The sequence below is a fragment of the Saccoglossus kowalevskii genome, chromosome 17 (assembly GCF_978046115.1).
Source record: "Saccoglossus kowalevskii chromosome 17, keSacKowa6.1, whole genome shotgun sequence".
In the NCBI taxonomy this organism is placed as follows: domain Eukaryota; kingdom Metazoa; phylum Hemichordata; class Enteropneusta; family Harrimaniidae; genus Saccoglossus; species Saccoglossus kowalevskii.
In genome coordinates this window covers 29352751-29365940 of record NC_140657.1, presented here as the reverse complement: position 1 = coordinate 29365940, position 13190 = coordinate 29352751, and the positions used below count along the sequence as shown (strand labels likewise).

The following is a 13190-nucleotide window of genomic DNA, read 5'->3' as shown; positions in this document are numbered from 1 at the left end:
CAAAAGAGATTTTTGATTGTCGTGCTTTCATATCCCTCCATTCGCTTTATTTGACGACTGATACAAATCCCGTTCAACATGTTTTGATTCAGTCGAGACAGGGGCGACTTTTGGGGGAAATTCACTAATATAGTATTCTATTAACTATTTATAATTTCAGAATGCCATACAAGACAGCAAGATTTTCTCGCGAAAAACGTGTATATACAAAGCATGTTCATTTCCGCATTTGAGACTGCTCTTCGTTGAAAGGTCAAAGTGCCATGTATTGCAATGCTTTGTGGGGGAAAATGACGCAACTCTCGCACTGTCTCATGATTTATCGCGTGTTTTCCGTCGCCTGTTTAATGCTAATGACTTCTTAACTCGTTAACACCTCTCTTGTTTCAATGTTTATGGAGACAAGGGTGGGTACAATAGAATGACGCGGCGCTTCCTAACCGTCCTAGTAGAGTGACTGTGGTTTAAGTCAGTGAATTGACTGATAGTGCCGGGGTCAACAGAATGTCGAGTCATGTTATCAGTATCCCATACACGCAGGTCGAAATTCACGCTTTCAACTTGAAACTCGATATCCCTCAGGCTGTTTGTGAGTGTTCATGTTTTAGATAACATAAATATACCAACATCTGTTGTTTATCATCTACGTGGGAGGTCTATTTCACGTTGGGAACACTTAGGACTAGACACGCCTTACATTTAATCTTGTGATTGAGTTCAGACTGGCATTCACAAGTGTGCTTCGGAATGATACACATCGCTTATATCAAACACCGTTGATATTCGCGAGTGGAACGCGTTGGGCCACTTTCTGTCTGAAATACCCTTACCACGAAGACTATTATGACTCGTACGGTAGTCATGTCATGGAATTTATAAGATTTCTCGTACGTGGATCTACAATCATCAAATACTTTCAAGCCATGTGTTGCCAATACGTCCTGTATGACTCGTAGTGTCCATGAGATGAACTTTTCACGGAAGGTCAAACTTGGTCTACCGCCTTTGAATCTTTGGCAAGAAGCGAGGACATATTTTCTTCGTCGGGGGGAAAAACGAAAATCGCTACGTTACACCGTAAACTCATTCCGTGTGATGATTATGTATGTCAAAAGTTATTCTGTGAAACGATCAGGTAATTATACATTTTAACTCATAGTAGCGTAGTCCGCCATTTTTTGAAAAACAAACTGTACGTCGATCAACCGATTTTGCATACTTTGCATTTTAGCGGATTGATGACCGCAGTTTTACGGGATAATTCATACTATTAAATTTTCAACACATAACTTATACTTTCTTTATATAACTATCGGTTTTTAATATTATCCTCTCTCTCTCTCTCTTTCTTGTACGACAGATGAGCGATTCTGATTATAGTGATGGAATAAAAAAAAAGTGTACAGACTGCTTGACTCATTGAAAGGAAGTAAGAAATGTAAAAATAAACAACATATGTATATATAGAATGAATTATTTTTTATTGATCAATGTTTACTATTATTGGCTTTTCTCGTTTCTGTGTTTTAATCGAATCGTTTATGTACTCGTATTTTTTGTGGCATTAAAAATAAATTTAACCACGCCGCACATTTACATGTATCTACGTATTTTTCGAGGTGTTAACAAAGAAATATTTAATCACGCTAAACATTTATACACTACGCAACTATTTTCCTTACTCACATCGTATGTTTTTTTGTGACGTTAAAAAAATACTCAACCATGTCATAAATATATACTCCATGTCAATATTTCATTCTTGTTTACTTCTTTTGTGCAATAAACTCCATTAGTTTTCAAAATGACGTGTATTTATTAACATGTGTGTGTGTGTGTGAGCGCCCTCTACGACACATTTTGAAAAATCTTTCGTCCACGCCTGTCCAATTAAAAAATAATTAAAAATAATTAAAAATAATTAAAAAATAATTAAAAAAAAATGATGGTAATTTATGCAAATGTATTCACGATGACCTCGACACGACCTCGTATTCACATCAATTTTATGTATGCAAATGTATTCACAATATCCCATTGTGACGTCATCCTCATTCAAATGATCCCCTTTAAGGCATTGCTCCTCATTTATGCTAATTTATGCACGAATTCCCATTGTGACGTCATTATTTATGCTAAAGCTGGACTATAGGGACGACCATGAGGGCGCTGTTCGTATGACGTCATCGCATCCGATTATGAACAGCGCCCTCATGGTCGTCCCTATAGTCCAACTTAAACTACTACCATAGTAGACGTGGTTAGCTATAGCAACCGAAAAAGAAAGACATTTCAATAGATAAGAACAATCGATAACCAGGAAGTGAGGAAGCTGTAATGAGACGCAACATAAAGGACGCAACAACTATCGATATATAATAATCATTATCGGCCTCTGGTCATAAATTTGCTTACGAAACATGGTTTATATAGTTTTCGAGTGAATTAAACTATTTTCGACTTTTACTGTTTTATAACGTGCCACAGTAAAATGAATTTTCTGCTGTCCTAAATATTTTTTCAGGGGTTCCTCTTGAGAAATACTACAGATGTGTATTGTTCCTGGTCAAAATATTTACCTCTAATTAGTTTTTTTTTTCAAGTTCGTGTGCCCAACTTCGAGTCGAGTACCCCAAGACGGATGTGCAAATGAAGTTCGAATTGAGCAGATCAGACTGGGCGATGAAATATCTAAATTATACAGTGAATATAAGTTCTATTGGGGTAGATTGAATTTCGCAATAGTTACGCGCCAACTACAGGCAGGTGCTATAGATAAACTATTTTTATCTTGCTTATTCCCCTACTTCTATTCGTGCCTATGCTAGATAACAGTTCATTGCCGAGCGAATTGTTGTCATGATTTCTTGAATAGATTTTCCGAAACGCTGTAAGTTGTGCATTTCGCTTTACCAACAACAGTTTTTTTGTTTGTTTTTTTAATTGGTCATTATCGTTATTGAACCAAGTTTTTTATGCCATTGAGCTACAGTTAGTCGATAAAAATAATCAAATTTCTAATAGAGAGAATTTTGTAGCAATTATTCTGAAATGCCGTGAATTAGTAATTACCCTCAAATAATAATTTGTCGCTACTCGATGAACGGTATAAAAATTATATCAATGAAATTTAGCTATTAAGATCACTGCTGAGATCAACAACAGAAAAAAATTTCCAAGCCTAAATCTTGATTTCACATAGTGAAATATAAGGTTTACAGAAAATTCATCATTGAAAATAAGCACAAAACTAAATGAAAAAAATATTTAACATTTTTGTGTGTGATTGCCTAAGGTTTCTAAATGACCACCCCTAATACAGTATCAGTGTTCTCACCAGACATGAAACATTTGCCTCATGGTTTCATTTTTTGTACCAGTGTTTTTTTACTCTTGTGAAACAAATTGTAAGAAAATACAAGTGACACTCACTTGATAAGTGCAGAATAAAATTCAAACATAATAAACATGCAAGTACACTCTCTCTGCATTTCTGTCCTAGTTCCACATTGATGGGTAATTGTCGCATACTTTCTAAACCGATGGAACAATTCCACCCACGTATTTAATTCTTGGTGAGAAGACTAGTTAGTATATTCACAAGTGCAATATGGACGACAGCATGTCATTTTAAATATTGTTTTATACTGTATATTTCTTTATAAAAATTTACAAATAAACCAGCCAGGCAACGAACACAATGCTCAAAGACGTCATTTAAAAACGTGTCTATATCATTCATTCGGTGCTTTGCTTTACTTTGCTTTTCAAACCATGCTCAATTTGATTTGTGGTTGGAAATAGGGGTACTTTAATTCTAAACTAACCGAGTTGCGTTATGTACATTATTTATACATACACGACAATAAAAAGCAGAAATGATGCGATTTTCATAAGTTTTATTTATATTTAATTTTATTTTATGTGTCTCAAGAACTGACCGTAACAACAGGTCAGTAACACGTTTTATGTCGTTAATGTGGGGGATTGGTCGGTTAGTGTGATCTTGATGTAGCTCCGTCTACCTGCTTTAAAACGCATCTTCCGTATGTTTGCTGCATTAGTTTTAAAATAAAGACGATCGTGGAACGTGGAATGCACGTTAGGGTTATCCCGGTGATTCCCCTACGTGTCAGACTGACCTCCCGGATTGACCTAAGCAGGCACAGTATTCAGGGAGTCTGTGGCGCCGTGTATAGGTCATCAAAATTATAATTTCGAGTTAATGAACACATTTAGCTTCTTTTGTGATTCATCCATCTCCTATTGGGTGAGTCTAAGCTGGGATAGAGCACAGATCTTCAATGAAACAACCGTCAGAAATGAGCTTATCGATAACATTTCTTACCTGATTGACTTGCGTGTTTACATCTAATACAGTGTGCTGAGAAGGTCTCATGCCACTAATTAACCAATGGCTGCTCGTAGCCTAGCCTAGCAAGAACCAATGAATTTTTTTAAATATTTTTTTTCTCGGGTGCTCCCTGTTTGAGGGCGTAATCACCTGGGTCAGAGGTGAGACCAACATGTGGTCTTTTGTTTACTACTTAGCGGCTGTGTACCTGTGGGTTTATTCTGTGTGTGTTTCGATGTTCTAATCTTGGTGTTTTTCCAGTGATTTCTCTTGGTGCAATCCAAATACAGTAGGTGTGTCTTGTTTATCTGAGATTTGCAAGAGTTTGAGCTGGCCAACATGTTAGTTTTTTCATATGGTTGATTACTGGCATGTTGATTTCCCATTTTTGAGCCATATTTTCAACTTTCTTCGTCATTCTCATATAGCAATCTCGTCATATGTTAACATTGTCGTCTATGGAAATTCAATTAGTGGTATGAGCCCTGAAGGTCATCTCAGACAGCGTGCTGAGAAGGTCAATCTTTACTTCCGGGTCAAAACATCGTTCAATTATTTTCAAACTGGCTGTAACGCAAATTGTTTTTTTTAGTGAACTCTGGACAAGTTATCTTTCATAGTCTCAAACTAAAAGTCAAGCGTTACTCACATTTCAATGTCGCCCACATTCTCGCCGAAGAACATCGACATTCACGTAATTTGATGACAATTCTCAACTCACATAGCGAGATTAAATGGCATTCAAATATTGACCTCAACGATAAATTAACAAATCATAAAAGAGCACCGATAGGCGAGCGGATACCTTTTTATACAAGATACGTCATCACTATTCGTGTAGCATTAATTCCTTCCACGGTTGTTTAGCAGACAAGCATCTTCTTTACTAGTAACTGGTTTTCTGAAACAGGAAAACGCCGTCCCGGCGCGAAAGTCATTCAAATAAGCAGCTGAAACGCGTGTTGAAGTGTTGCGGGTTGAAGATAAGCCTGAGTGGGAAAATAATGAGTTACGTGGGGTTCCGTTATGATTGTGCGTTATGTATCTTTGAATATATTTGTTAATTTTGTATAGATGTAGTTTTCCGAAGAAATATCCATACCTGCCACCTCGTTTTTCGATAATGACTGCGATCGTCTTCCCATACTGAGTTGAAAGAGGGTCGGCAAGGGGCATTTTCGTAAGCTGTATTAATCAATTGTTTTTATTTTTGTAATAGAGTAATTTAAATAAATAAAAAACGTAAATTCGTAGACATGGGCAAGGTGTAAAACTTAATCAGTTCATTTTATTCGTCTGTAATTTGTACAAAGATTTTATTTTTGTAAGCGCATAAAGCATTTTTCACATTACATCGCAATTCATACGCAGTTTCCAATTTTGATTCTAAAACACAAATTATTAAATATATTATAAAAATGTAAAATGAGCTTTATCTGTAAAGTGTAAAAACCTATTTTTTACTGTAAATGTAACTTTCATTTTATTTCCTGTAAAAACGTAAATGCCTTTATATTTCCTGTAAACTGTACCTGATATCCTCCTTGCACCCCTTAAGACGTATGTCACTCAACACTATGGGCACACAAACATTGGATGTAATTCATTGGAATTTTTCAGTACTTGAGTTGTCACGTTGCAACATTTTCGCCTTGATTAACCGATGCATTGATTGATTTCAACTTTCGATCCATTACTTATCTTGAAATATCAAAATGCAAAATGAATAGGGGACAGGAGAAATATTAATAACCCTTATTACTAACCGCTAAATTTATTATATTCAGACAACCACCATTAGTCCACCATTTTTTGTCACTGTGGTTACACTGGTTTCCATAAATGTTAATAATCTACGAAATCATTCAAGACTAGTTGATACGATACAGTATAGCAAACTCCATAAATTTATAGTGTAGTTGCCATTCAAAAAACTTTCTGGATTGATTTACATATTCCAAAAAATTGACAATCCTGGGGTGGCGAATAGATCACTAGAAATGTCTGAAACCAATGTGACCACGTATGCGAGGTCTTGCCATCTATGTCTCTGAAACATCTGGTATATCAATTACGTATATGCCCCTAACGATATGACAGAAAGACTGTTTCTTTACCACTATGCGCGTACCGATTGCCGAAATATTTATTGGAGATTTTAATATAAGGATCGATCTAAAAACATTTTAGAACAAATAATATATTTGGAGAGCTCAGTATACGTCCGAGTTGGTTCACATGGCGAAGGTTGATTGGCCAGCAATTTAGTCCAAAGCCTAATTAATTACTTTCCTATGATAGCTGAGAAAACACATTGCTGTATTTCAAGCAAAATTATTTCGTATCCTCTTAGCGATCGGTTAAATTGACGCTCGATTTTTCTAAAACTCGGCGAGGACCTGGCTTCTGGCATTTTAACAACTGTTTTTTAAAAGACCAAATATACTTAAATGAATATAGAACTCATATTGTAAACTCCCAAAAAGATCTACCTGGAAAATAAAATAGAATGGTGCTAAAATCTTAAAAGGGAAATAAAACACATATGTCAGATTACTGGGAAAAAAGCCAAAGCCATGCAAAAATTAAAAACATTAGAGAGGCAAATCAAATATGATTACGCTAAAGCACCAACATTTACTTCCAGACTACTGTTGACATGCACATCGAGATTAAAGGGTGAACTAAATAATATTATTGTAAAGGAAGCAAAAGGTACCGTTGTCCGCAGCAAGGCACGATTTATAGAAGGTGAAAAAACATACAAATACTTGAAAAAAGTAAACAGAAGAAAAAAACATCTAAATGGTTTGTCGATGATCACGAACAGATTTTGCCCACACCCGGAACGATTATTCCTTACGTTGCAGACTTTTATAGAAGATTGTTTGAAAAACATCTCACAATAAGCGACCCATCAATGCTGGTTAATTTTATCAAAAATAAACTGTCAAATAAGGACAAAGCTAATTTATATCTAATGAGGAACCAAGTCTAGTACTTTAAAAAATGGTTAACGATAAGTCACCAGGCATCAAAGGTCTGACCGTACAGTGGTATAAATGATCTAACATTTGTGATGTCATGAATATAACTAAGCTTATTTATGAAAAAGACATTGTCCCATAGTTTACGTACGAGCGTCATTACGCTGATTCCAAAGAAAGATTGTGATAAGCGTTTTATTACTAATTCGCGTTTAAAATAAACTTATCTTGAAGTTGTTATCCTCAGCTCAATTATATCTGGTGACCAGACTTGTGTGGCAGGCCGCGATATTGTGTATAAGTCTTGTGCATCCGTGACGTCATTACTTATGTTAATGAAAAGGACAAGAAAGGAGTTGTTTTAAAATTGGATCAAATGAAAGCGTTTAAAATCAATTAATTTTGGTCAAAATTTTGACAAATGGGCATCAATTCTATATCACGATATAAACAGATTAGTAAAACGTAATGGCTTTCCATCAGACCCCTTTCCAGTTTCTCGCAGTGTGCGACAGGGTTGCCCTCTATCAGCAATTACTAATATTGTAATCTCTTTCAATTCCCTATCCCTATCAAGGCCCTATAGCATGAATGCAATACAATGTTGTTTTCGAAAACGAATAAAGGAGAAACTATTTAAAAAGAGAAATTGTTGGATAACAAGTATATAATACTAAAATCGGCGGCAAATAGAATGGTCCATTTCGGATAACAGCGGTTTTCAATATCAAAATCAGACGATTCCCGAATTGATAGCCTTTGCGCGTTCATCGTTTGTGCGCTTGCGCATATTGCGTGACCCGGGATCTATAAATCGGAAACTAGGACACATTTAGACTGTTCCAAATGCAGAGACAGTACACCGAACACCAATGTTTCCAATTCGCAACGTCATCATCTTTCAACCAACTCGTACCAGCCTTTGAAAATTTGCACATTATTCTGCCTAAGCAAGAATAACGAGCATGCAAATTATCTTTGGCTATAGCGCATTTCCATATTTTTTGCGGGTATTTTGAGAGTTGAAAAACTATGTCACGGTCATATTTACTCTGCGAAACACACACGTACCATCTCTGTTTCAGACCATTGTCTCTGGAAAAATCTTTTTCAACTGGAAATCCACGTTTTCAAACATGCCGCTGACTTCTTCTTGGTTGCACGTCTATCGGCGTCTTTTGACTTTCCATATTTTTGTTCTACTCTCGCCCGATGCTAGGTAGGTTACACATGTGAAAATAGAATCGCATCGCGTCTTGTGGTGAATCGGTAATTCGAGGGCAGCTCGAAGAACTATATACGAGAATTGAACGTACTCATTCATTAAAGTCCAGTAGAATACATATATATGCGCTACCAGAGGGACGCATGGTCGGCATCGAGAGGACATCAAACAATGATGATAATACATTCAAAAATTATTCACATGACATGCATTCATGCAAATACAGATACGCTGAGCGCTGTGGTGGGCACTGTGGTGGGCATAACTGTCAATTTCGTAAATTCTACAGTTCATTGTTCACATTGGAACCGATGCAGACTGCAGAAAGCTGTACTTCCTAGCATAGCATAGACTTCGTGGAGCAGACATACACAGTCAAAAAGGCTGTAATTTTCGGGTAGTTTAAGTGACCAATTTACAACCTTTTCCGTAGGTGCGTTTGTAGATGCCGGTGCACAAAGCCAGTTGACTTTCATATAGGCAGAAGCCAAAACCATTAGAGTCTCCAGAAACGGAAGCAAGGAATCACACCCAAACCATCCAGCTGCTGTTCAACTCAAATTCTACCACAGTACTGAAATTTAGACCACATGGCCGCCCTATTTATACACAGAGAACTCCCTAACTGTCACGAATATTATAGTGTGGCTCAAACTGTCATTGAATATGCAAATCAGATTGAGCTGTGACTATAATAAATACATTTTTAAAAACGCAAAAATACGTTTCTATAATATAGAATATTGAAATATCGTCACCGTTTGGAAACACTCGTGGGATTGGTAACTATAGGACTACATACACGTACCCCGGGTAAGCACCTCCAGGCACAGTTGATCCAGTCTTACCAGTCACGGGTTGCTCGCGCGATCACTACAATGCTATTCCACACAACAACACATCGTTGACTTGTCCAATCATTATGTAAATGATTTAAATATTTGATGGAATAAAACTAGTTTCTTCATTCAGATTCATGGGCCAGTGACTGTGAAACTGTTCCGTTCACTGTGCAAATTTTTCTACAAATTTTCAGTTTTGTATGGCATCAAATCCACTAGTATTAACAACCTTACAAAATAATAATAATGAGCGACCTGCCAGCCCATAATGGGCTACAGCTCACTTCGTGCGAAATATATGTGCGAGGCGGTCATAAAAACACATATGAAATAAGTACATGTAAGTACACATGTCAATACACATGTCACAGAAAAGTTACATTATCATAAAATACCTTATAGGATGTCATAAAAATGAAAAATAAAATAAATACAGATGCAATCAGAAGGTTGCGTGTTCGAATCACGGCGTCAGGGTCACTGAGGTCCATAGTTTTAAGGACTCGAATTGAGGGCTTAAAAATTTTGAACAGGAATATCACGAATAGATCAAAGTACTCCATAACTGTTGTCTTGGAATAGTTGACCCAAAATCTACTATCACACTGAATTCATACAAAGAAAGCGACAATAAAGGTCGCAACATAGTAAATGTTTATCATTCAGTGGAATATCATGTATTGAACATAACTTACTTTCAATTTATCAGTAAACTAAGTGATTGGTAAATGTTTTCCTTAGATCACGTCATATATTATATCACTCAATACACATGTCACAGGAAAATTACATTATCATAAAATACCTTATAGGATGTCATTTAAATAAAAAAATAAAAAAAATACAGATGCAATAAATGCATGTAAGTACAAACTCTGTGGCGCAATGCAAGCGCGTCTGACTCCAGATCAGAAGGTTGCGTGTTCGTATCACGTCAGGGTCACTGAGGTCCGTAGTTTAAGGGACTAAACACAAACTGAGGGCTTAATAATTTTGAACAGGAATATCACGAATAGATTAAAGTACTCCATAACTGTTGTCTTGGAATAGTTGACCCCAAATCTACTGTCACACTGAATTCATACAAAGAAAGTGACAATTAAGGTAGCAACATAGTAAATGTTTATCATTCAGTGGAATATCATGTGTTGAACATAACTTACTTTCAATTTATCAGTAAACTAAGTGAATGGTAATTGTTTTCCTTAGGTCACGTCATATATTATATGACTCAATACACAGGTCACAGGAAAATCACATTATTATAAAATACCTTATAGGATGTCATAAAAATATAAAAAATACAGATGCAATAAGTTCATGTAAGTACTGAATCTGTGGCGCAATGGTAGCTCGTCTGAATCCAGTTCAGAAGGTTGCGTGTTCGAATCACGTCAGGGTCATTGAGGTCGATGGGTTTAGGGACTAAATACGAATTGTGAGCTTTACCATTTTGAACAGGAATATCATGAATAGATCAAAGTACTCCATAACTGTTGTTTTGGAATAGTTGACCCAAAATCTACTATCACACTGAATCCATACACAGAAAGCGAGAATTAAGGTAGCAACATAGTAAATGTTTATCATTCAGTGGAATATCATGTGTTGAACATAACTTACTTTCAATTTATCAGTAAACTAAGTGATTGGTAATTGTTCTCCTTAGGTCACGTCATATATTATATCACTCAATACACATGTCACTGGAAAATTACATTATCATAAAATACCCTATAGGATGTCATAAAAATGAAAAATAAAAAAATACAGACGCATTAAGTGCATGTACTGATTCTGTAGCGCAATGGTAGCGCGTCTGACTCCAGTTCAGAAGGTTGCGTGTTCGAATCACGTCAGGGTCATTGAGGTCGATGGGTTTAGGGACTAAATACGAATTGTGAGCTTTACCATTTTGAACACGAATAGATCAAAGTACTCCATAACTGTTGTTTTTGAATAGTTGACCCAAAATCTACTATCACACTGAATTCATACAAAGAAAGCGACAATAAAGGTCGCAACATAGTAAATGTTTATCATTCAGTGGAATATCAAGTATTGAACATAACTTACTTTCAATTTATCAGTAAACTAAGTGATTGGTAATTGTTTTCCTTAGATCACGTCATATATTATATCACGCAATACACATGTCACAGGAAAATTACATTATCATAAAATACCTTGTAGGATGTCATAAAAATGAAAAATAAAAAAATACAGACGCATTAAGTGCATGTAAGTACTGACTCTGTGGCGCAATGGTAGCGCGTCTGACTCCAGATCAGAAGGTTGCGTGTTCGAATCACGTCAGGGTCATTGAGGTCGATGGGTTTAGGGACTAAACACGAATTGAGAGCTTAACAATTTTGAACAGGAATATCATGAATAGATGAAAGTACTCTATAACTGTTGTTTTGGAATAGTTGACCCAAAATCTACTATCACACTGAATCCATACACAGAAAGCGAGAATTAAGGTAGCAACATAGTAAATGTTTATCATTCAGTGGAATATCATGTGTTGAACATAACTTACTTTCAATTTATCAGTAAACTGAGTGATTGGTAATTGTTTTCCTTAGGTCACGTCATATATTATATCACTCAATACACATGTCACAGGAAAATTACATTTTCATAAAATACCTTGTAGGATGTCATAAAAATGGAAAATAAAAAAATACAGATGCATTAAGGGCATGTATGTACTGACTCTGTGGCGCAATGGTAGCGCGTCTGACTCCAGATCAGACGGTTGCGTGTTCGAATCACGTCAGGGTCATTGAGGTCGATGGGTTTATGGACGGAAAACGAATTGTGAGCTGAACAATTTTGAACAGGAATATCATGAATAGATCAAAGTACTACATAACTGTTGTTTTGGAATAGTTGACCCAAAATCTACTGTCACACTGAATTCATACAAAGAAAGCGACAATAAAGGTCGCAACATAGTAAATGTTTATCATTCAGTGGAATATCATGTATTGAACATAACTTACTTTCAATTTATCAGTAAACTAAGTGATTGGTAATTGTTTTCCTTAGGTCACGTCATATATTATATCACTCAATACACATGTCACAGGAAAATTACATTATCATAAAAAACCTTGTAGGATGTCATAAAAATGAAAAATAAAAAAATACAGACGCATTAAGTGCATGGACTGATTCTGTAGCGCAATGGTAGCGCGTCTGACTCCAGTTCAGAAGGTTGCGTGTTCGAATCACGTCAGGGTCATTGAGGTCGATGGGTTTAGGGACTAAATACGAATTGTGAGCTTTACCATTTTGAACACGAATAGATCAAAGTACTCCATAACTGTTGTTTTGGAATAGTTGACCCAAAATCTACTGTCACACTGAATTCATACAAAGAAAGCGACAATAAAGGTCGCAACATAATAAATGTTTATCATTCAGTGGAATATCATGTGTTGAACATAACTTACTTTCAATTTATCAGTAAACTAAGTGATTGGTAATTGTTTTCCTTAGGTCACGTCATATATTATATCACGCAATACACATGTCACAGGAAAATTACATTATCATAAAATACCTTGTAGGATGTCATAAAAATGAAAAATAAAAAAATACAGACGCATTAAGTGCATGGACTGATTCTGTAGCGCAATGGTAGCGCGTCTGACTCCAGTTCAGAAGGTTGCGTGTTCGAATCACGTCAGGGTCATTGAGGTCGTTGGGTTTAGGGACTAAATACGAATTGTGAGCTTTACCATTTTGAACACGAATAGATCAAAGTACTCCAT

At 36.1% G+C, this 13190-nt stretch overlaps 1 long non-coding RNA gene and 5 other non-coding genes across 6 annotated transcripts; all 6 read left to right on the top strand.

Moving 5' to 3' along the window:
* The first annotated feature begins 500 nt into the window (after positions 1-500).
* On the top strand, positions 501-1590 carry LOC146733283 (uncharacterized). The gene is made up of 2 exons (XR_014926778.1): positions 501-1135; positions 1361-1590. It is a non-coding gene; the product is annotated as an uncharacterized LOC146733283 (long non-coding RNA).
* A 9611-nt stretch (positions 1591-11201) lies between these two features.
* On the top strand, positions 11202-11273 carry TRNAW-CCA (transfer RNA tryptophan (anticodon CCA)). Its single transcript has one exon. It is a non-coding gene; the product is annotated as a tRNA-Trp (tRNA).
* A 385-nt stretch (positions 11274-11658) lies between these two features.
* On the top strand, positions 11659-11730 carry TRNAW-CCA (transfer RNA tryptophan (anticodon CCA)). Its single transcript has one exon. It is a non-coding gene; the product is annotated as a tRNA-Trp (tRNA).
* A 394-nt stretch (positions 11731-12124) lies between these two features.
* On the top strand, positions 12125-12196 carry TRNAW-CCA (transfer RNA tryptophan (anticodon CCA)). Its single transcript has one exon. It is a non-coding gene; the product is annotated as a tRNA-Trp (tRNA).
* A 390-nt stretch (positions 12197-12586) lies between these two features.
* TRNAW-CCA (transfer RNA tryptophan (anticodon CCA)) lies at positions 12587-12658 on the top strand. Its single transcript has one exon. It is a non-coding gene; the product is annotated as a tRNA-Trp (tRNA).
* A 381-nt stretch (positions 12659-13039) lies between these two features.
* On the top strand, positions 13040-13111 carry TRNAW-CCA (transfer RNA tryptophan (anticodon CCA)). The gene has a single exon. It is a non-coding gene; the product is annotated as a tRNA-Trp (tRNA).
* Positions 13112-13190: the final 79 nt, after the last annotated feature.